We start from the raw sequence: 24394 nt of genomic DNA on the forward strand, positions 1-24394 counted from the left end.
AGGAGAGCTTGGCAACAAGGAGGTAATGGTGATGATCCAACTGACCTTAAATTTACCAGTGGACTTCTATGGGCACAGATAAGCTTAGATCTGGAGGATTTCTTTTAGAAACATCAGCTCCATTCCTACAGAATTAAAGGAAATTTGCTTAACATTTGATCATATTTTGAAACAGCTCTTCCCTCAAGCCTACAAAACACACATAGCCTTCAAATAATTTTTATACAAGAAAAATATTTGTTTCTTCTCTGCCTACAGGAATGCCTAATAGAACCCTTACAGCTATAGAAAGCTTTTACTGTCTCATGGCCCTGATTCTGCCAAGCATTTAAGTAATTATTACAAGTACGCCAAGACGCCACTGATGCAACTGGTATTACAGCTACTCCACAACTCCAAAGTCTCTTAACCTCCAAGATCAGAGGGGAGTGGGCTTTGAACCTAAAGAATGGTGAGCAGCAGAAGAAAGGTCCATGAGGAAAGCAGAATGAGTGAAGGGAGGCAAGAACATTGTGAAGTGCTTGCAAAAAAGATGGTAAAGGGTCTAGAGGGCAAGAGGTATGAGGAGCAGCTGAGGTTCCATGATTTGTTTGGCCCAGAGATGCCTCTGAACTCCGTTGGCTCTGCTGCTCAGTTTTTGGAGCTTCTGCAGCTGCCAGTTTTTGCTAAAACACTGTCATACCTAAACGTACCTAACCTAAATCAGCACATCTATTTGTACAGGAAATTTTCAGCTTCCCCTGATGAATGTTGACCAAAATATCCACTCCATTTTTGCTTTTTTTTTTTTTTTTTGCTTTTTTTTTTTTTTTTTTTTTTTCCTATGGCATTTATTATGTCATATCAGAACTCGTAGATCTTGGCCTGTCATTGTTAAGGTCTGGTTTGGCACCTAGAGAAAGTCATATTGAGTTCAGGCTCGTTTGTCAGTTTTTTATCTGCTGACTTTACACTAAGAAATGATTTCAGGATCCATTTCCTAGTTCTATTGCAGGGAATATTGGATTTCTTACATACATAACCTGCAGAAAGCTGTAGGAGAAAGCACAGGCTGTGTTGTGCAGCATAATTTGGACCATCTGTAATGAAATATCTTTCCAAGTTATATTTGTGCTGGAGCTCTCTGACATTTCTCAGTGCTGGGGTGTGAGTTACACAACAGTGATTCTCAACAGACATCAACAGAAGTTTCTCCAGCTTCAACAACACCAGAGCTCTGTAAATCACGCCTTGCCCATGTGCATGGCTTCATGCAATGAAAGTTCTGATATACCCACTCTTACTTCCTCAGTGTTTGCTTTCTACTTGTACAGAAAATCATGGTTTTTTCCTTTTGGCCACAGGGCAACGAGTTTCAGTTCTCCTTCATTTCCTTAGGAAGGTATCTTTTCTATATATATATCAGGATACACAGCAATCCATTTTTTATTACTTTATAATTAAAAAAATTTTATTAACTTTTACTTTTTTTATTTTTTGAAGTGTGGAAGGGGGAAAGAAATACCCAATATTGTCCAAACTCATGGAAGGGTTGCTTAGGAGTTGGTACATGGCTGAAGTGGAGACAGTGATCATCAACAGCGGCACGTGCTTTAAATGGCTGCTCATTTCTTCTGTCTTACCTCTGTGTGCTCAGAAATGGCTCCAAGTGTGGCACAGTGGGATTGAGTTAGGTTTGGTGTCATTCCTACTGGTTTTTGCTGTATTTAGTGAAGGTACAGAACAATTCTGTCAGCCCTACAGGAATAGGGATTATATCTGTAATTCATCTGCATACGAAGCCAGTCTTAAAAATAACTCCGTGATGCTGTCCATCTCTTGAGGGAAAAGTAAAAGGCCAAGATGCAAAGCAGGGACTCAGCTGCGCAAATGTCACTGTGGATGCTCCTCCAGTTGCCACTTCTGATCAGTGCTTCTGCAGCTCTGTTCCACTCTCTCAGCCCTGTCGTTGTCCCCAGAGGGCAGAGTTCAGTGCAGCCCCTCTGCTCCTTGTGAGGAGCTGTATGCCACCACGAGGCTTCCCCTCAGCCTGCTCTGCTCAGAGCTGACCAGACCCAGGGACCCCAGCTGCTCCTCACATGGCTTGCCCTCCAGACCTTTTCCATCTCTCTTGCCCCTTGTTGCCCTGCACAGCTCTTTTCCAAGCTTGTGCTACATCAGTTGGCCTATTCTAGAATGGGAAGCGATGAAAGTTAATTTTCAGGCCTTCAAGTTCACTTTCTAGCTCCGAAACTTCTTTAAGCAAAGTCTCAATTCCTGTTCAAGAGACAGACAACGATCCTTTCTATTTAGACAGAAGTCTTAAAGTACATAGAGCAGCAGTTACTGTAAGTAGGTATAGATACTAACTCAGCAAAACCTCAGTGTTGGCTCATCCTCATGCAGTAGACCATTGATACTAATTTCATCTCTCTCCATGTTGCCAGCTCTGGCCAAGAGAACAGCCTAGAGGCATGTCAGGAGTAGAAACTGGACATTTAATCAGTTATTTGTTCTTTGGGTTAAGGAAACTAACCATTCTGGGGCAAATGAATTGATAAAACCATTCCCACCAAGTGGTGGGAAGACCACTTTCATTCATGATTTATGGAGGTGTTTACACAGAATTGGTGAACTTTCCATTCATTGACTTCTTGTTCTCTGAAGTAGCACCATCTGCATGCGAAGGACAGATAGAACATATTTTTATTCTTTCCTGGGGAAAAAAAAAAAAAAAAAAGATGAGCTCAGTTGTCCCAGCCCTTCATCTGAACTACCTTCTACATAATGACAAGCCATGTAATTTTCTGTTTTACTTGTTTGATGTTTTATATGGGCTCATGTGAGAGCAATACCCATTTCTATCCCAAAATTAAGAGCCAGGTTAAATCACATCAGTGCCCTTAAAAGATAACTGCACTAATTTTCCCTTTTTACATATCTATCACTAATGAAAAATGATAAAGCACAATTATACTGCAGAGAGGTTCATTTTCTCTTGAACAGTTCCTAAAATGTTCACTCACCAAACATTTTGCACCATTATTTGTGGCCTGGGCTCTCTTCATATAGAATAGAATCATACCATCTCCAAGATTGGGAAGGACCTACAAGATCATCCAGTCCAACCGTCCACCTATCACCAACAGTTCTCACTAATCCATGTCCCTCAACACAACGTCTGAATGTTCCTTGAACACCTCCAGGGTTGGTGACTCCACCACCTCCTTGGGCAGCCCATTCCAGCACCTCTGTGTTTTTCCTTTTCATGCTGCTTCCCGCAGTACCCCTTCACAAAATCAACAGAAATTTTAAAAAAAATAAATCAATAAAAATAAATCAATAATGGTGTTCAGTGTTTAAAAACAATGGATTGCATTTGGGGAATACAGAGTTTCCATTATCTCCTCCCTCCAACGTCACTGAATTACTCATAGTGACATTTCAGGGAAACTTTCCAGAGTTTTTGGGGCTTGGGTGTTGTTTTTTGTCTACGTGAATAAAACAACCACCACAAAACTTCGGCCAAACCACTGGAAATGTTTGGACAAAGTGCCTTTTCTCTGACAGACATTTTTCTCAGCTTCTTTAGCAGGGGGTGAAGGTGAGGACAACACCAGCACACAGCGCTGGGGCAAGGAGGGCAGTTGGGTGAATGGAGCCTGAGAATGTGGATGTTGATGTTTCACAAATCATTCTGTTTTGAGCTGTAATCAGTGCAGGAGAGGAGATCATTGCCACAGTCTGATCTCTTGGGGAGCATAAAAAAATGAGCTGGAGAAGTTTGGCCTGTTCGAGGCCAATGGTCAAACCCAAATTCATATATGGAAAACGGTCAAACCCAAATTCATATAACAAGACAGGCATTTGGACGTCTTTTCTACGTGCAAAAGAGCGTTCAGCATATGGAGGATTTCGGTGTTGGAACGGTTGAGTGGATGAAGATGGATGGTCATTCTCTACTGCTCTTTTTCCTCTCAAAAATGAAGGTGGGGAATGGATTGGTCTCATTGCTGCAGGCAAAGCAGCCTGTGTCCCTAGAGAGGATGGTGGCAATGGTCTGCTCCCTGCAGGCTGGCTGGAGCTGCCATGGAGGATGAAGAGCCTGGCTGGGTTAGCTCCATAGCAGTGAGATTGCTTTGTTGATCATCAAGAATGATGACTTGCCATTCACAAGCAGCGTGCTGGAAAAAAGAATTTTTCATGGGATCATTTCTAGTTTACAGTTTAACACAAAACCTGTTAAAGCACAGAAGCACTCTGTTATAGTCCAGAAACACCGTGCACAGCAACTTTTGGTGTTTATTTATGAAAACAATACAGTGTAGTTCCAGTGGGAACTGATCAAGTTGCATAAAAGATTTAAGAGTCCATTCTGTAGCTGTAATAATGCTTTTAGCACTTTCTCAGATCCTTCTCTATATTCCAGCAGAGCATCTTGTGCTAGTTTATCTTTTGGACTGTAAAGCATTTTATGCCTTCAGTATTTTGGAAGTGATATCACGATAAAACAGATTTAAGCCAAAAAAGAATACACAAGTTTTCTGTTTGGAAATGTGTTAAGTCTGTTTTGGGGAAACTAACTGCATGTGAAGCTACTAGTACAGTGTTGATAATACCCTGTAATATCATTCTAAGGCTGATGACAAATTCTTGTTAGCCAGTAATCTTGTTTTAAAGCAACTCTATTGAGAAATTCATCATTAAAAAATAATGTTCAAGAAAAAACATGCTAGGAATCCTCTTGGAGACTAAAAGTAATATTTTATTTATTTATTTAATTTAAAGAGTTCTTGCAGCCTTTCATGAAATGAAAACTAAATTCTTCTCTGTTTTCCTAGGTTCTTGTTTAAAAAAAACAACAGATTTATTGAGCCATACCCACATGCATGGCATGTAAATATGTTAAAACAAAAAAAAAAAAAAACAATATTCAAAATAACAATAATGCAGGCAGGGTAGTACTGCTTTTGATTAATGTTTTTCTAATAATGGCCTCAGATAGGGCAATTTCGGTGTGTTATTCCTGTGAAAAGGACTCAGGTGTCATAGGTGGAGTGAAGCACTAGCATTGATATCCATGCTTTAGTAGGAGCATGACAAATAACTCCTCTGCAGTGCTTAGAAAAAAAGTAATTCCATTTAGGACTACATAAATTTTCAATCCGTTAATTAGGTTAAGGGAGGAAAAATAGCATTATGAACTTGCACAAGAGTTGCTATTAGCTTCAAAATTATATAGGAACTGAAAGAGAATTGTTGCTATCCAGTAAGTTTGCCAATCAGTTCTGCTTCCAAATCAGAGCCCTACAACACTGAGGGCTTCCTTGGACCAACTTGGTGTAATCCATGCCCACTCTCTCTCTGCTGGCAGCCCCTGCATCTGCTATCCAGTAACAGCCACAAGCAATGCTCCGAGCTTCTGAACCAGGTCCTGTCTAACGTGGGCAACCTTAACCCTGACAAGGAAAGATTTATTTGAGAAGCAGACCCCTCATGAAGACTTTTCATCAGCTGTTTGTGGCCAAGGGTCCCTATGGGCTGGGCTTAATAATCCACAGGGACTGCAATAGGGGACGTGGTCCTTCCTGGTGCAATTGTCACCTTCCTTAGCGGGGCAGAAGAGGGGGACATCAGGGATGTGGGTGCAAAGTGAAATGTTTGTGGACTGCTGTTCTGATCTCAGAATAGCACCTCTCTTTTCTGTAGCATGTCTGAGTGGGTACTGAGCCACAAAAAGGGATGGGTGGGGGTGACTGGCACAGAGCACCCTGGCATGAAGAACAGCCCCACTTACAAGACAAGGGTAGCTACAGCTGCAGGATGCAAGACACAAGAACAAGGTGTACACCTCACCACACTGCAGGAGTCAGTTCCACGCTGGACACAATAGCCTCCAGCTATACTTACAGATTCCTTTCCATGTTTGGTCCCTGCCTGTCATCCACAGCACTTACAGATGGAGGAACAGCATGCACCTCGTTATTTGGATTTATCGTTCTATTTGCAGCACTTAGAGCAAAGCAAAAGGGTTTAATAACCCTTTCCCCACCAAGTAAGGGCTGGGGAAATCAGTGGGAAGCACGGCCCTACTGGTTGCCTCCCCTGGCGGCTGGGGCTTGTTTGATCTGCTGTCTGCCTGATATTGCTTTGTGTTCTGAGAGGCGTTCGCTGCACTCACTTGATGACTGTGTGTACAGCAGGCATCGGATCAGACTTTTAACCTGGGGGAGAGAAGCAAAGCAGAATTCTGGTGAGTTCAATTACCTTCTGCTGCATCCAATCATCCAGCATAACACAGCTCGGCAATAACATTCATGTTGCCATTAATAGAAAACACTTTGCATTGTACTCCAGAGGTGTTTTTTTTTTTTTATATTTTATTCCTTTTGGTATGGAAGCGATCCATTCTATTGGAGCTGCCTGAACAAAGCCTAGGGGCTCAGACACCACCAGCAGCATCTCTCTAAATATCTCTGTCTTACTGTGTAATCTCTACATTTACTTGAAGGAAATGTGCCAACTGCTGAATCTATAGTGCTCTGTGTGTATATAACACACACTTAGCTGAGTGGCCCTGTGGGGTGACATGAGTTATTTGCTGATTTACCTCAACTAAGTCATGATAATACTTCAAGAGAATTGTTTTGGCTCCAACAAAATGTGTCAAAGCATTTTAACATACAATGCTATTTGAGCCTGACTCCCTCTGATCATAAAGGCAAGAAATAAATGTGACTATGTACCATGCTGGTAAAAGCCTGTAAATTTTATTAAACACTTCTGGACAGGGAGTTCTACTGTGCTCAGAGATGTCTGAAGTCTTCTGAATAGAAAAAATGACATCTCATCTTGGAAAGCTGGCAGGCTGAAGGGCTGAGTGGGACTCATGGAAGCAAGAGACGGGTGGATGCAGCACCTCTGATGTCACTTATTTTCCATCCTTGGTCCCTACAACATTCAAGGCATATTTAACCCGCCTGGCTAAAACCAACACCCCTTGAGCCATTTTATTAAGTTTCTGTATTTGTTAATGATTGCTTGCAGAGCTTAAGGCTGTGTACTGTGTTAAAATTAGCAACCATGCCTCACGTTGGAAAAAGTCATTCTGTTTTCTCAACAGAGGTAAATCACTTGCAAACCAAGAAGGGATGCTGCAGTCAGCCCTTAATTGAATTTTGTGGCATTCTGAATGATAATGCATGAGTCTCCTCTCCAAACCAGGAATGAGGAAGTATTGCACAGAAGGACAAACAGGATAAAAATGAAAATTAATGCTCCTGGAAAACAAATCAAATATTACTGCAAATCTGCTTACTGGCATTTCTGCTCATAGACTGGTAAGATAAAAGTCCGTTACTGAGCCCAGAGCAATCAAAGATGATCATCCCTAATTCCTTGCCTTTTTACTGCTGGTAAAAGACCACGAAGTTGAACAGAGCATCAAAACATTACTTTAAGCAATGTGGTAAAAACACTGAGCTTATTAACCCTCGTATAAAGAAGTAGGGTAGGAGTTGGATTATGGAGGATAAGGCTCATGTTTACACACATTTATCGCATGTAATTAGACATCAGGAGAAAGGGGTGTAAACCATGAGTACAAGAGAAGAGAAATTGATTTATTCTCTGAAATTGCCTGCCTGTAGCATTGAGATCTAAAAGTAGGTACTATCAAGTAATAATTTGCAATGTCATTTACAATGTTCAGGAATGAAAGCAGCAATTACCAGACCTTTTTATATGTCAAAGGTTGCTAAACAAGGTTGGCTCAGCATTTTCACAGCAAAACGTGTTCAGGTCTTTCAAATTCAGACCTCTGTCTTAATTGGACATCAGAGGAGTCCATCATAAAATAAGTGGAACCAGCAGAGGCAATATAGTTTACTTTTTTTTTTATTTTTTTCTTTCTTTCTTTCTTTTTTTAAGTGGGAAGAGAAACAAATAAAAATCTTTCATTTTAGAAAATCTCTGATGCAGATCTTCTCTGCTACCCACTTTGAGGCTCAGTTTTGTCCCAGGTGACCCAAGGAAGTATTTTCTTAAATCTCACTCTCTTGCCACACCAACTGGATTTGAGCTAACAAGGCAACATTTGGAACGCTGAAGGTTGTAGTCTCTTGTAGCAATGAATTTACCTGGCTTTAGCAGACTTAACAGCTACCTTTTCTTTTGGCTAAAAAAAACCACAAAACATCAGACACCAGAACTACAATTGATACTGTAAGAATTACAATGAGAAAACAATTTAATCTCTGTAATTGAATTAAAACAAGAAGTTTGGGCCCAATAAATTAAATTGTAAAGTTGTTGGAGCATAGCAGGTCATCCCCCACTAAGAGGTTAATCCCTGAAATATAAGCAAATAGAGTTCCTGAGACTTTTTGCTTTTCCTATCAGGAATATTTTTACACAGATCTGATACTTTGGGAATCCATGGGAATGCAGAGATGGCTGTTTCCTTTCCGGATGCCAAAGACAATTTCTGTGGGTTGTTATTTTTATTATTATTTTTAATCATTTCCTATTCTTCAAATGTATCCAGTGCTATCATGTCTGAGACCACATTCCATAGCCTGCTTTACCTGTGAATGCTTGGCACATCTGTAAAAGTGAAAATGATGTCAAAGTACATGCTTCTCTTGGGTAGGGATTGAAGCCAAGTTAGGTAGGTAGCATTGGTACTACTGCCATTTCATCATTAAGAAGACTTGTCCTGATTGGGGTTTAGGGCTTTCCTAGTGTGTGTGAACCATGTATGCAGACTCTTGTTAATAAAACACACTGACGAGAAATCTGGAAACTCAACACAAGGGTAACTCTTAGCTCAATCAGTTGCTGAATAAACTCGATGGAGACACATTCCTGTACTCCTCACTGTTTATAGTGATAATACTTTTCTTCAGTGAGCGTATTTAAAAACCAGAATGTGAACTAAATTGAGTAACCTTGGAAGTGCTGAGACTGGTGACAGCCTTTAGCTCTAAGAGATGACTCCATCTGTGTAAAGAGGCTCTGTGGGGCTGCAGGAATCCAGACCTCGCAGTCTCAGCTGAACAAGTGGGGAAGTCTCTTCCCTCAACACTTCTGAATGATTCCCATTATTCTGTTGCAAGGATGAAGGAATTGGTTTGGAGGCTTAACGGTCTGAGCTTCTAATCATGGCTCTTGACATTCAGAAAGTTCAGAGCACTCATCCTCTCCCATTACAGATAATTCTGTACAACTCTGAGCTACAGAGGAAAGCAGCGTCAAAGAAAGCATTTCTGAATCTCCAAGGGCTCACTGGAAATCCTCTCATAGGTTCCTGTTTGATGAGCATTTCTCTCCCCTTTATCTACATGGATTACTGCTGAATTTCACCATTCCAAGATTATCAAGCCACAATTTGACTCTAAGAAAGGCAATGGCCTCTTCCTCATTACTGGATGTATGGAAATTCTGTAGGAGCAGTAATGACTGGGAAAAAGGCCTTTCTTATGTATGGTCCAATGTGCCCAGAGGATTGGCTTCATCAGTACATTTTACTTGAGAGCTTTTGAAACTGGGACCTGAATCCAAAAGTGAGTGATTGGGTGTATCCCCAGTATCCCTACTTCCTGCCTAGATTTGCACATATTTAATATCAGGGCAAACCAAGCATTCCATATTCCCAGATTTGGCGTACAACCACTTTGTGCCATCTTGATTCTTCTCTAAATGGCTTTATATGCATAAGTATTAAGAAGATGAACTCACCCTGTAAGGTTCTGCCTCACGCAGCCCACGTCAGTGTTCAGCAGCTCAGAAAGATACTTCTCACACTGCTTTTCCTAAGACTTCATCTCATTTCTTGCCACTGCAAAAAGAGCAAGTCTGTTAGGTTGCCTTCTGTGCAAACAGAGCCATCTCAGCCTGGGTGAGGACCAGGGCTACACTTCTCTGAACAGCACGTGAGGATTTCCAGGTCTGGCACTGACTTCTGTGTCTGAAGACTCCAGAAAACAGTCAGGAATGGTCTGTAACAGTGTGAGTGTACGATTCAGGACATGTTGGTGCCTATTTGGTATAATTTTTTTTCCCTCCATCCTCAGCTGGTTCTCTCAGGCATGAGAAAATTTGGCACAAACACTACAGGATGAGAACGTTCATGTCTTCAACTTTATGATAGAGACGTTTGATTTCCCTACAGAATTCTAGAGTTCTCCCACTTAAAATCAAGCAAACGAGCTACCAAGACTTGACTCCACTTACAGATGTTTGATTCTCTTGTAAATGGGGAAAAAAATCACTTTTGCCCATCAGCAGAACAACGCCTCTCATTAGCGAGTTGTCTGGAAAACAAAATGACCTTTTTAAATTCATACGTACCTATCTCTCTAGAACTAATTATCCATTCTGTTGGTAGTTTATTTAAACATAAACACACACATTAAAAAAAAGAAGAAAAAAAAAGTGCAGTAAGAGTATTTTCAGAATCTAAATGTTTGCTTTCTGCTTCTTCGATCACCCACCCATCACAAGGGTGAGAGCTGCCAACTGGCAGCTGAAAGCAACAGTTTGCCTTCGATTAGTCATATTTAATTTTCCTTTTTTGGGAGGCCTATGAAATAGTGCCACGGGTACAAATGTGTAACAACAGAGGGCAAACCAGGTCACTTGAAAGCCAACTCCTGGGGCACGTCTGGCTTGTGAATGAGTTCATGACTTTTGTTTGGAGCTCCCATCCTCCCACTGAGATTCTATTTCCTGCCTCACACAGATTGCTTCACGCAGCCAACAACTGCCTCCAGGCAACCAGGATATAACACAGTGCCCTGAGCAGCACAACACTTAACCTCAGGGATATTGCACAGGGAGGAGGGGTGGGCAGCATGCTTACTGACACCGACACCAAGGAGCACTTTGGTAGCAGCGTATTTTCTGTGTTCTGCTCCATAGGAAAGGGCTGTGGGAAATGTTTTATCTCCCTCATGGTCTCAGGAATGCATTTTGCAGCTATTTGTGTTAAACACTCAGTTTGGGGCTTTTCCAAGGATGCCCAGTGATAGCAAGGATCATGGTCAGTGGTTTATGGACACTGAAGTATAAGGTTTCTCATTGAGCTGAAAGGCAATTTATTACATCAGCATTTACGTTGCAGCTGCCTGTGAGGCCCAGGAGGAGTGGAGAACTGTCCAATGTTAAAATAATTATGCTGACATGTGCTAATCGTGTTTGGGGAATTGGGGTTTGGGGGATTGAATGTGGTTGAGCACAAATGTCATTTAGAACTGGGCCTGCTGAGCCCTGATGTCACGACTGACTTCATGAAGTCTGGAAAGCTCACCTGGAGGGATTCCCAGTGAAAGGAGCTGGGGGTGACTGAGTTCCCCAGCTTATTTTTCAAGGTAGCAAATTCCAAGGAGCTCTGTTATAAAAACAATATAGGTAAGGGAGAGCATAGCACTTCCTCCAACACCATGCCCCAGACTAGCAAGAACCCTAAGCTTTAGAGCTCTGGTGGAATTCTCCCAGCACTCAGAATTTCTATGGCTAAAACCACCATGCCTAAAGGGACCCAAAAGGAGAAAAACAAACTTGAGTATCCTCACATGCCTACTTTAGGTCTTGTTTCTGTGTCACAGCAGCAGCTTGAATTAGGAGTCGGGTTAAACCACCATGAGGCTTTATACTATGCTGTACTGCTGTGTCATTGTGCCTTTTTTTACATCCAGAATAATACAGAACTACAGCAGATCAACCAATCTGTAATAGTACACAGTTGGAAAGGTTCCTTGGATTTCCAGCACTAGAATCTGAAAGGTCAGAGTTGCTCCGCATTATTAACATTGAATCTGTGAACCACGTATTTTGTCTACTAATAAAGAAACTAAAGATGGAATTATTGCAGCCTCCTAAAGAACCATTGCACAAGAAGAGAACAAACCTGTCCTCGCAGCACCCACTCCCATTACCCATAATAGTAGGGCTGTTACATCCTGAAGCACTGCTTCGGAACCTCCTCCAGCACTTGGTTGCCCCAAGCCAGCTCTTTTTAATAGCATCATTCTAGGTGTAGCAGCTCCTGTGTGAGAAACAGAATGAATTTTAACTCTACGTTCCAGGTTTTCTCTCAGCCCCATCTTTTGGCAGATACACACAGCTTTTTGGTCTTGGTTCACACATATTGCTGGATACTTGGGTAGTTTCTCCAAGGAAAGCTTAAAAAAGCTCTAGAACAACTGCAATAGTCTTATTCATTGCAAAGTCCCCAAAGGATGTCAGACTTGAACTGAAGTCCTGCCTGGAGAGGAAATGAAACAGAGGAAGGGGTTGGAGAGCATCAGAGGTTTTTTAGTTTGTGGTTGAGGCAGCGGAATCATTTGCTGTAATGCCACATGAACATTGCTCTCTCCAGGGACAACTCTGTGAATTTGCTGAGTGACAAAAGGAAAAGATAAGTTTATTACTTCCTCCTCACACTTTCTAGTCTCGAATCAGCACAGCACTGTTAAGTTCTACTTTTATTTCTACCTCTCCTTGGCTTTTCAAGTTATCCCAGTGCAGAAGTGAGGAGCACTGACAGCGAGCTCATGCACATATCTTGCTTCAGGACTTCAATCAGTATTGTGGTTGCAAGGCCAGGTAGCTTTGTTAAGTATTTAATTCAGCAATGACCTCCTGCCTCTTACCAGAAAGAAACCACCGAGAGCAGAACATCTACTATGCCCCAACAGACAGCTAAACATCACTGCTGCAGCACGTGGGTGAACAAACAGCTGCTGTTGCACTAATCTTCCCCATTGGAAACATAGCATAAATAGTTTTCAGAGCTTGCTCTGCAGACATGGTCCTCTCATGGAGAACAGGCATGGGAAACGTACAGTGGTAGCAAACTTTCCATCAGCATAATGCCACACGTTGTGATTTGTAGAACCAAGTAGCGTGCAAAAAGAAATACACTTTAAAAAAAATTACGTAGCACTCACATTCCTTCCATACAATCTAATATTTCTATCATGCCGTGCATGCTGCTAATTCAAAAGGCTGATATGGTCACAGACAGCCCAGCTTCCAGGATTTACCATTCAAACATACTTGAACTGGCACGAAAAATGCAATAAAATAATTCTTTCAGACAAGTTTAGAGAGAGGTATTCCCAAAAGACAGAATTCTGGCTTCCAGTCACATAAAGCTTATACTTTGTCAATAACACAGTGAAGGAAGGCATGAATGAATTTTATTTCATTGGACAAGTGACTTGGAATACAGATAAGGCAGGGTGAGCATATAAACCTTTAAATAAATGTTTTAGCACTGTCTGGAAGGGAGGGATGCCATTGATTCCAATCTTTTTTGACAGAAAATCAGTTCCTCTAAAGCTCTTGGGGCAACAAACACTAACTAAAAGCGTCTGTTGCTAATAAAACCTTTAAGTACAACAAAATAAAACATTGTCATTTGCAACGAATAGGCTATAATTAATGCAAATTAATATTCTGTAGTTTAATTGAAATATTAAACCATGAGACGAGGTCTGCTTTCGTAGGACTTGAAGAGCTGTGTAACTTTGAAGGACTCAAGAAAAAAAAAAAAAAACAGCAGAGAAATAGTTGACAAAGGCCCAGACAAAACAAAAATGCAACCATCACTGTTAGGAGCACAAAAGATGCTAGCAGGTTTTATTCTAATGAGCCTATTTATTCTTACCTTTTATTGCTATAAACAGTTAGAAAAAAGCACTGAGCCATTATGCCCAACAACATTCTTTTTTTTTTTCCTTCTGCTTTGTGGGTGTTACTTTATGCAAGGAAAATCTTGACCTTTTCTTCCCTCTCTGCCTAACGTGGGACTTGTGTTCTTGTGTGCACTGATACTGCAATCTGCAGCAGGAAAACTTGCTGTTATCATTCATGTTCTGCTTTGCAAACACATTCCACTTCAGACTGAAGGAGTGCATGCAGCGTTTTAGGAGAGCCATGTTTGGAACTTCTGTAGGAGAAATCCACAGAAACTGCCCATTTGTTTTAATGTTACAAATGTAACTCAAACCAGAACACCAAGTTGGAGTTTTACTTGCAAAACCACAGGTTGTTATAAATCCAGAAATCAAATGCAACATTATTATCACAGGGGCCCTAGGGATGAATGATCCTGGTAAAAAATAAAAAAATAAAAAAAATGGATTGTACCCAGTCCCAACCCACATCCAAATAAAATGGGACTGCATTCGTACTGCCTATCTCATCCTAACATGTTTGCTGTGTGCTGCTGCAGTTTCCTTTGCCAGCAGAAAACAGCAGACTCAGAAGTGCTAAAAGCAAACTGTAACACTCAGTAACGTGTTCTAATCGAGGTGCCTATGTCAGGGAGGTTCAAGTTGGATATCAGGAAACAGTTCTCTGAAAGAGCAGTCAGGCACTGGAATGGGCTGCCCTGGGAGCTGGTGGAGCCTCCGTCCATGGAGGTGTTCAAGAAACATTTAGATATTATAATTTGGGACATGGTTTAGTAGGGAAATTCTGGTGCTAGGTAGATGGTTGGAGTGGGAAATCCTGGAGGTCTTTTCCAACCCTGGTGATTCTATGATTCTATGTCCAGATATATTCAATATAGCAAAGGTACAGCCAAATAATCACCTGTGTGTATTGGGTGTTTCAGGTGTCCAGCTAGACCAGCAAAGGGATGAAACAGTCTGCTAACTTTAAATTAATAACTCAAAAGTAATAGCACTGCTGGTTGTCAGCATGTTACAGCAAGCAAAAGTAGCTGACTGCTGCAATTCCAGTAGCTTTGCACTCTCTGAGAGTGAAATGGTTAAAAATGAATCAGCATTTGGAGTATACAAGGAGCTGAAGCATCTGATCCTTGCTTTGTGTCTTGTCTCACATCACTCTCACAGTCAGCATTCCTGACCCACAGAAGCAGAAAGGCAGCTTTGCACTATTTATGCTGTTTCTCTAAGATGTTAGAGCTCTATCCCTAATTTATTGATTCATACTTGGCCATTCATTTAGTTTTGTACCTTTCTGTAACTGAATCTCTTCCCAATTAGAAAACATTCGCTTTTACAGAGGGCTGAATTCCTCTGCAATCTCTGAAATTACCATATCAAAGGCATAACAATGTTTTTAGTATTGAATGTTCTTCTTGCAGTGCTTTCCATAAGAGAAGCAAAAACTATGGAATGGGAAAGTGGAAAACAAATGCATAGAGACAGAATGTAAATACACTCAATCTTTTAAAATCAATTTGTTGTCTCTTTGGCTACAAAACTTCTCGTCCAGACAAACCTGCAGGCTTTTATACCGACCATCTCTCCATCAGCAGCAGTGAAGACCTCTAAGGTAAGGTCTCCTGAAGTAAGGCTGTGTTTGCAGACTGGTTTCAGTGGCTACGTTAATGCTGTTAGCCTAAAATATTCAGTAACACTTGTTGGATTGAATTTGCCTTAAGGCACTTCTTACCAAATAGGCTCAACATCAGATGAGGTTCATTATAATAGCCAACATTTTTAAAATGTAAAAAAAATATCACACAATTTCAGGCACATGTGTCTGCAATTGTTATCACTCACAGTAGGCATTCAGATAAAAGTTTCCATGACCCTCTGCCCAATGCAGACAGAATTTCTGGATCCAACTTATGCCTTCCACCTAAAACATCCTCTATTTAGAGCTAACTATCCAACCCTCAGACTTGAGTACAAATGGACTTTGGTGCCATACGAACAACAACCACATGTGATTGAAATAGGAAGTCGTATTGCTCTTTTCCTATTCCTAGGGTGAGAGAGGCAATAGAATCTGCTGGCTCTCCCCTTCCAAAACCAAACTCCAGCACTCAGCACGGCTATTTCTTAAGGGACTGGTCTGCAGTTCAGCAGAAGAAAGCATTCAGAAAGTACATGGGAACAAACAGCAAGTATTACACAACGAACAACCATTTACTTACCCCCCATGGAGAAGTCTACACAGTAATCTGCATTGCTGAGGCCAAAATAATGGCATAAAACCTCCAGGATGTCAGACAACAGAACCCTGTGAAAATACACCCTAGAACACAATGGAGGAGGGGGAATACAACCCTCTGCAACCTCCTCTTCAAATTACTTGCTTCTGGCAATGGGCACCACACATATATATATGCTTTGTATAAACTTCTGCTTTTAAGTGACACCAAGAAGTGCATGTTTACATTCTGCACTGAGTGGTACTGGCTGGTAAATCTATGTAAGAAGTGTTCCTGTGTGCTCAGGAAGCATTTTTAAACAATGCTAACGTTCCATCAACGTGAGCAGAACTTCCTGGCTTGTGGCAGAGCACTTCACATCTGAAAGTTTTGAGTTTCCAGAAAGCTTCTTCCTTCTTCTCTGCTTATATGGAAACCATCATAAATTCTTTTTGATTTCAAAGAGAAAGGTGTAGGATTGCTCCCCCTGTCTCCCCTAAACTTTGGTAATTGATTTCCAATCACCTCTAATGATTACAGATGTCACTAGTGGAGGTCTCCTGTGTTGGGTATGCCCACACTGTCTGGGCAGCTGACCTTAAAAGCACTTCTGTGCTTTCTGGAGGGCTGCTTGGGATCACCCACAAGCAGCATGGAAATGAATTCACATGCCTGAAAACTGCCTTACAGCAAAGCAAGGAGATGAACACGGGGCTTTGCCCTCCATTCTTCCACTGAAGGCATCTTCCTTAACTTGCTGGACCAACGTTTTCACTTCATATCCCTGCAGTGATCCCTCTTACTGCCTGCCCTCCTCCCTTACCAGCAGGGAAGCTTGGGAAAACGATTTTTCCTGATACAGTGTTGAAAGTATTAAAGGAATGCAAATCCATCACTTGTGCATACACAGAGGAGGAATCTGGTTTTGATCAGCTGGGGCTCTGCTCAGAATGCTGTCTAGAGACATCTCTGCCAGCTCCATAAGACAACTAAAGCTCACAGCAAGGGATTTTTTTTGTTTGTGTGATTTACTAGCTGTACCCAATGGTAAGGAGAAGCACCATTAGGATTTCAACATATGCAACTGCGTGTGCCCTCCCAACAACTAATCCAAATTTTTAAATTTCTTGTCAGCAGCAGGCACGGATTGATGTGGAAGACCCTGACTTTCCACACCTGTGAGCCTTTTACCAGCTACGCTTTCAGCTGCAGCAGCTTCCAGAAGTAAGCCATCAATCTTGAATGTGTTGTTTCACAAACATAACCAGGTGATTGTAAAGCTGTGTTTTTTCCCATAGCGAAAATACCAGGTTACTGCCAACTCTGGCTAGCTGTCATTCCCATCTGCCTTCCTGAAGCCAGTGGGAAGCACAGCTGATGTCTGCCATGGAATCGCTTCCAGCTGGGAACTGTGCTGGATCCTGGGCCCAGCAGTGCTGGGAGGATGTGCCAGAACATCAGCCTATAACACTGAGATACCAGGCAGCTCTGGGTTATTCGCAGTGACTGATAAGGCGAAGGCTCTTCCCATTCCTGCTCTTTAAAGGCAGATGGACCTGTTTACTGCTGTTGTGAATGGCTGGATAAGAGCTTGTTTCGAATTGGAGGTAAAGAAGCAAAACCAATTTCTGTTCCCGGTGCTTACCCATTGCAACTCCTGAGTTCATTTTCCTGTTTTCCCAAAATATAAAACAAAGGTTCTCTCAATAATTTCAGCTCTTCATAGGCAGTTGTTGCTTCAAACATATCCTCAATTCAAAATGTTGGTATTGATAAGCAAAACAGAGTACAAAACATACAGAACTGCAGTATAGGTCAAATACAACATTAACCAAAGTATTCTCACACAGCTTCCTTGGCTTTTCTTTCACCCAAGAAATGGAGATGATTCACCAGAATCAAAGCAATGAATACCTTATGGAGGATGTGTGTTAGGAAATAGATAAACCACACTAACTGGTTAACGCACTGAGACCTTGTTTACTTCTAGTCTGAACTCCAGCATCTCCCCAAGGACTAAATGAACATAAAAACTGACTTTGTAGCACTCATTCCGAGGTCATAATGACAGAAGGAGTGTGTGAGTTGGAATTTCCCATTACCAATACAGACAGAGAAAAGTAACTATTCATTAAGAATTAGTATTTCCAGTGCTCTGGAAGCATTTCTTTTCCGCTTTGGTTTGCCTTCTCGTGAATAAGCCTTACACATATTGCTGAAGGAGAGGCTCTGATTTATGTCAAATACAAGTTTATCCATAGCAAGGGCTGTATGTCAAAGCCGTTTTAACAATAAAACAATATTGACAAAAGCAGGCTGCTCTGGGAGTTGGGACTGCCCAGGTCTGGCCAGTTGAGCTGACTATTTGAAAAGGCTGCCTGCCTTCTCCCTCACCCCACTGATAACATCAGCTAACAAATACAATGAGATCTTGGTTTCAAAGCCATAATCACTGGCTGGTGCTAAAATATTTTGTTTCTTTTAAGTACTGGTCTTAAAGACCAGGATATTAGCTACTTTCATTTACAAGGAAGCTTGAAAGGATGCCAGCACAATATCTGACCGGGCTTTCAGGATGCAACTGCATCTGCATCCTTGCTCTGGCCATGGACAGGATGTAGTGTGATTGAAATTAAAACCTCAGAACACAGAACCCATATCCATCACCACAGGAACAAAAAGCCAGCAAGTCGATGGTTCTTTTTGTAAGAAATCATCCTTTTGTTTACCGTATCTGTTAAATTATTTAGGAAACCTCTGTATAATTTATTTCTTTCAACAAGATACCTCCATGTCTTGACATCGTTATCTTTCTCAAATCAACCTGTTCTCAAAGCTAAAATGTGAGCACAAGTAGCTTTAAGTGGGAGAATGAGGATTTACTGTAACTTTATTAAAGAAAGCTTTTGATAGCATTGAAAAGTTAATTGCGTAGCAGCAGCAATCTCTCAGCTGCTCCTCTTCCAAAGGAGCATTTCCAGATCCTGAACACTATTAGTGTACATTACTTTTTAAAATCTGGAACTCTCAGGACCTCAGAGTCCTTTGTGATGGACAACAGAGTGAAGAAACTTCCCCAATAGCTGGCATTAATGTTCAAGCATTGGATCACGCTGCTCACTGATCCTGTCCCGCTCCCCAACTCAGTTGAATGCAGTTTCTCTCCTTCCCTGATTTCATCACAGAGAACCACACATTGAGTTGAATGCATTCCACATTACCTCCTGCTAAAGATGGCAATGCATTCTGCATGGTGAGACTGGTTCAACCCAGGGCCAACAAGCAGAGCAGTTTCCAACTCAGCCTCAGCTTACCTAGGATGAAAACAAATCCCCACTGAACTACAGGGCAGCAGCAACAGTCACAAGGAACTACAGCCACAGATCAGTGAAGTTGCACACACTGACTCCAAAAAAGTTAATTAAGCCATGCAGCAATTTACAGTTAAATACACACAATTTTAAAGCTGTGCTTTCTTTGTCGGAGAACTTTAAACCTCCCATTCTCATTAGTTACTGATATTTGCTCATTACATGCAAAGCTTGGACAAATTATGGAATAACAGAATGGACTCATTCAAGAGAACGGTTTTGAGCCCTAAATTTGCACATCTCTCTTCTCAAGCTGCCACCAAAACTTCCTTGCTCTGAACTGCAGCTTCCCCTCTGCTGTGAGCACAGCTAAAGGAAGGAAGGGAAGGCAGCAGCCTTCTCTGGTGATGGGTTGCTCCAGCCAGCCATTGAAAATCCTGTAAGGCACAGGTTACACAGCATCCCTCTCCCACTCGCTGGCACTCTCAGACCTCTCATTTATGAAGTTAATTTAGTGAGGTTAAACGATGCAGTGCATTCGACTGCATTTTCTCACCTCCAGTTCCAGCCCTGTCAGGCGTTCCAGGTAAGAAAAGAAACACTTTGCCACCTTGTTTTCATACTCGCTACAAAAGAGATTGCATTAGCCTCCCTCCCCCCTCCAAACCCCAATTACTGGGCTGTGGAAAGAACTCCAATTAAGCGGTTAGCCATAATAGCATGGCAGCCCTTTAGGAAACTGCTTATCTAAATAGAGATGTACAGAAGGCAGTTTTCTCTCTAATAGTGATGCATTTTCAATTTATGCAATACAAAGTGCATTGGTCTGCAGTGTCCCTGGCTACTGATGATTAATAGCCCATACACTGCAAGGGTCTACAAAGAAAAGTGCCAAGGGAAGCAGATGCAGCGGGTTTTATATTATCATGACTGCAACAAACTCATTCAGTGGTGTCAGCTCTGACTGCAGGATTCTGATTATGAAATATGATGCGTGTTGAATTTAATGGCTTTCTCTGCCCTTCTGGTGAGTTCACTGCTTTCCAATGTCATTTTGTGTTCTCATCTGAGTGGTAATAAAAGGAATATCATTGACTGTGCTAGCTCTGTAACCACTGTGTGTTTTACAATAAATTGTGTTTCAGGACCTTTCTACCCAGGAGAGTGTGCAGGGCCAGAAAGTAATATTCCCCAGTTTTCCAATATGAATATGTTCTGTGAGAGGACAGGAAATTATGCAGGGCTGCCCTTCTCTTGAGGCGCTCCTTGTGTGAGCAGGACATCTCTTTTTCAATTGGTTACAGAGTAAACAGGTCGGTTTGGATTGCAAATAATAACAATTAAAAACAAAGGACTATCAAAATAAACAGCTGCTGCTACAGAGCACAAATTATGATATCTAGCTGGTGGTTCAAATAAAGCTGCAGTACAAACCCTGGGCACACATGGTGATAGTCATGTAACCACGTGAAGTCACTGGGGATTCTGCCAGTCTCAGCATTAAGGAGTGCATGCAGACAGGACATCGCTGCATTCCAACCAGCACTGCCCCAGGAGGAACTGTGCTGTTCTGTGCTGAACAGGCAGGAGCTCAGATCAAACCAAGACATCCTGCATTACCTGAAAGAATTCCAGAGTGCTCGCCCTGGTTGTTCACATGCATCTGCTGGCACCTCAGGGGCTCAGTCACTCACACTGCTGGGAGAAGCAATGCACTCAATAAATAGAATGGATTTTTTTTTTTATTTTTTTTTTTGGAGACTTGTTGATAAATAAGCTTGCCTGAACTCTCCTCTTAGCTTCTCCTGCAGGCTGCGGCCAACCTGAAGCATTGCAGCCACAAGCAGGTGAGATATTGTGTGGTTAAGAGCAAGCCCCTTTACACAGAGAGGCTGAGACGTAAACAGATTCCTCTTCCACCAAGGGAAAGGAGAACCACATTCACAGAGGCAGAAGCACATGGAACAGAAATGGTGTTTTATATCTTGCATATGCATATTTGAAAGCTTACCTGTGATGCTGTCCCCTCCCATGGAGCATTGCTGCTTCTAGAAATGTAAGAAAAGAAATTTTCACACAGGAAGACTGAATCTCATACATACAGATTTCAGTTCACTATCACCTGAGTGGAGGGCTAGGGCTTTTCAAAGTAATGAAAACAAATTGCAAAGGCTTTTCCCAAGAACCTTGCCTGCTTAGCAATTTATACATTCACCTGTTTCCAGAAGACAAAGGCCATCAACAAACCAGGAAATAGATGAATTAATCCCACTAGTAGATGCAGGGCTCATAGCCAGCACTGCCCTGATTGAACTCTCTCTTCAACTTCACACTCAGCTGTTCAGTTATACCCTGCACCACTATTTAAAAGGTTTTCATGAAGAACTTAGGAATGAAACTTCTAGGATAATCCAGAACACTTTTAACCTTGTTTTCCTTTATCTCTGGTTGAAATGCCAGTGCTACTCTCTATCATATTTTATGTATGAACACTTAAAAAGCCTCGCCTAAAGGACAAATGAGAATATTCTTTTGTCCTTTCAGAACATACTTCATGTATTTTTACATAAAAATGTATTGAAACAAGATTTAAAACCGTTAGGTGTTTTATTGAGACCTACCTCCAGAGGGAGAAGAAAAGTGTATTAACATCTAACATGAGGGCTCCCTATTCCTCCTTCTCTGTTTGCTGGAAAGCTTGCAAGAGTTGAAAGGTAGAAACGTCAGACAGAAATCTGTGATCTGCCTCAAAATTAAGTTATGTATTGCCATAATAGAACAGAGCATTTGTCATCTTTGGGATTCTCAGTTTCAGTAAAGAGTCATCAAAGGGGCTGTGAATATTCCCAGGGGAAGAGATCATAGAGAATGAAGGACTGGAGAGTACAGTGATTAGTTTGACAATCCAGTGATGTCGTTTCCTTCTGCACTACACGACCTCATCCTTTGATTTCCTCTGTAATGTTGGCACAAGAAGGTGCATTTCTGTCAGCACACGCCTGTGCATGTGGAGCAGTGCAGTGCACAAACCAGGGCTTGCTCTGTGGCTAGGAGTGATAGAGCAATGTCAGTGTCTGAGTTCTGCCCTGCTATTAACTGAGAAACAAAAGCAAACTCCTGTGTGAGATGCTGGCCATCTTACCTCCTGTTGCTCTCAGGGTGCTGCTAGTCTGCTGTTTGCCAACAGAGAAATTGCAGGCTTCTTGGAGCTGGGACAGAAACAGCATCAGCCTTGAAGGCAATCAGATCCTTCGGTCTTCTCTGCACAACCACCCATGAAGGGGTGCTCTTTAATGCAAATATCTTCATGAACAGTGAGACTGCTTCAACACTGAGAGGATGAGAGTATACCAAGTGCATCCACAATGCTGCTCCCAGGTCAGCAGAGATTCCACACATTGAAAACGAGCTCAGAACACTAAGGCACGAAAATTTCAAGGTAAAGAAAGGTGTTTTATGACTAAGAGAAAAGTTTTGTTAGTGGCTGGGTTATCCTGAGTGGATGGGGGTAGGGATGGAGAAGAAAGATGTGCTATTCCCCATGGCAGCTGGTGTAAGGTACCTTTCTTGTTCTGAATATATTTCTTACATTTGAAGTTGCAAATCTAGTCCTCAAGTTCACAGAATTATAGAATCACCAAGGTTGGAAAAGACCTCTAAGATCATCCAAGTCCAACTAGTAATGCCTACCACCAGCATTTCCCCTCTAAGCCACGTTCCTTAGTGCAACATCGAAATATTTCTTGAACACCTCCAGGGACAGTGACTCCACCACATCTCTGGGGAACTTGTTACAGTGCCTGGCCACACTTTCAGAGCAGATATACTTCTTAACATCCAACCTCACCCTCCCCCTCCGCCAGGACAAATTGAGGCCATTCCCTCTCATCCTATCTGTAGCTACACAGGTGCAGAAGCCAACCCCCACCTCATACAGACTCCTTTTAGGGAGCTGAGAGAGGGATAAGGTCTCCCCTGAGCCTTCTCATCTCCAGACGTAACAATCCCAAATTCAGCACAGCCTTTACGCACTTGCCTTTTTAACACTGACTTCAGTGGGGCCTCAAAGCCACAGGTCTGTCTTAAGCCAACATGTTTAGCGCCAACTTTCTGCCCTCTCAACTTGATGTAACCACCGATCACAATCCACCTTTATACCAACCTCAAAAATTCTCTGACTGGAGGCCCTGGTGTCCCTGCATAGTACATCCCTCAATTTGTCAACCTTTTGCTTAAAAGCAGACAATTAGGCTTCTTAGCAAGCTCCGCACGTTGAGATGCATGATCAAGGCTTGATTTCACAAAGAATAGCTGATTGTCAACAAGTGCTCATTAGTCAGACCCAAGGCCTCAACAGTCTTGCTGTTTAATTTAGAAGAGCCTTGTGATTATGATAAACACGAGATGCTAGATCACTAGGGATGGTGTTGTTAGCTTGGGCTGGTCAGAATGTTGTGCCAATTATATCTGTACAAGGGCATACACCTATTTGCTGTTTTTTTCCATGAAGGCCATACCTGAAATGCCCTTATGCACACGAGCATCTTACTGCACCTCCACCTGATCACGGCTGTCTTAAAACAATTGGGCATCTCCAGTCTGGTGGGATAAAGTATACAAAGAGCATTCTACAACATACTTTTAAATTGTAACTGGCAGAGCAAGCTGCTCGGCCATAGGAGAATGGCTGTACAGGACAGGGACAATTAGTATTCTCCAATGTTTTCCTTAGTATGCAGGAAGTCAACACAGAGGTGCTAATAACCTCTTCAAACAGAGTACCTTTGCTCATGAGGATAATAGTTCCAGGATAGAACGAGAAAATTTTTGTGTTGCATAGGAATATTATTTTTCTTATATGAAAAATAACCACTTGGGCTCTTTGGTGCAGAACTAAGCTACGTTAATCTTACCTCCATTTTTGCACCTGTGTTCGGACAACTTGGAGTGCCAACAAAATACATTTTAAGGAGTCTATCTTGGGCCTCCCCATTTGCACTTAATTCGTTTCATCACACAGGGATAGGAATTAAGGCCTTCACTACAGTTTGGGCAGCTTGCCAATACCTATTTTATAGCAATAAAATATGTACAAATTAAGGAATCTCATGTGGAAAATTCATTCAATGGCCTCAAAAGCCAAATGAATGGTAATTACTTCAAACACAATGTGGTGACAATCAGGCAAGAT

The 24394-nt window shown here is 41.8% G+C and overlaps 2 long non-coding RNA genes across 2 annotated transcripts; one reads left to right on the forward strand and one right to left on the reverse strand.

The window, feature by feature from the left end:
• Nucleotides 1-2910: 2910 nt before the first annotated feature.
• On the reverse strand, nucleotides 2911-9918 carry LOC104913869 (uncharacterized). Its single transcript, XR_002120941.3, has 3 exons — nucleotides 9718-9918; nucleotides 6161-6203; nucleotides 2911-3268 (listed from the first exon to the last, which is right to left on the reverse strand). It is a non-coding gene; the product is annotated as an uncharacterized LOC104913869 (long non-coding RNA).
• Nucleotides 5934-20298, forward strand: LOC104913868 (uncharacterized). The gene is made up of 4 exons (XR_795683.4): nucleotides 5934-6232; nucleotides 15098-15288; nucleotides 17030-17116; nucleotides 17191-20298. It is a non-coding gene; the product is annotated as an uncharacterized LOC104913868 (long non-coding RNA).
• The last annotated feature ends 4096 nt before the right edge of the window (nucleotides 20299-24394 follow it).

Source organism: Meleagris gallopavo, chromosome 21, assembly GCF_905368555.1.
Source record: "Meleagris gallopavo chromosome 21, MGAL_WU_HG_1.1, whole genome shotgun sequence".
NCBI lineage: Eukaryota > Metazoa > Chordata > Aves > Galliformes > Phasianidae > Meleagris > Meleagris gallopavo.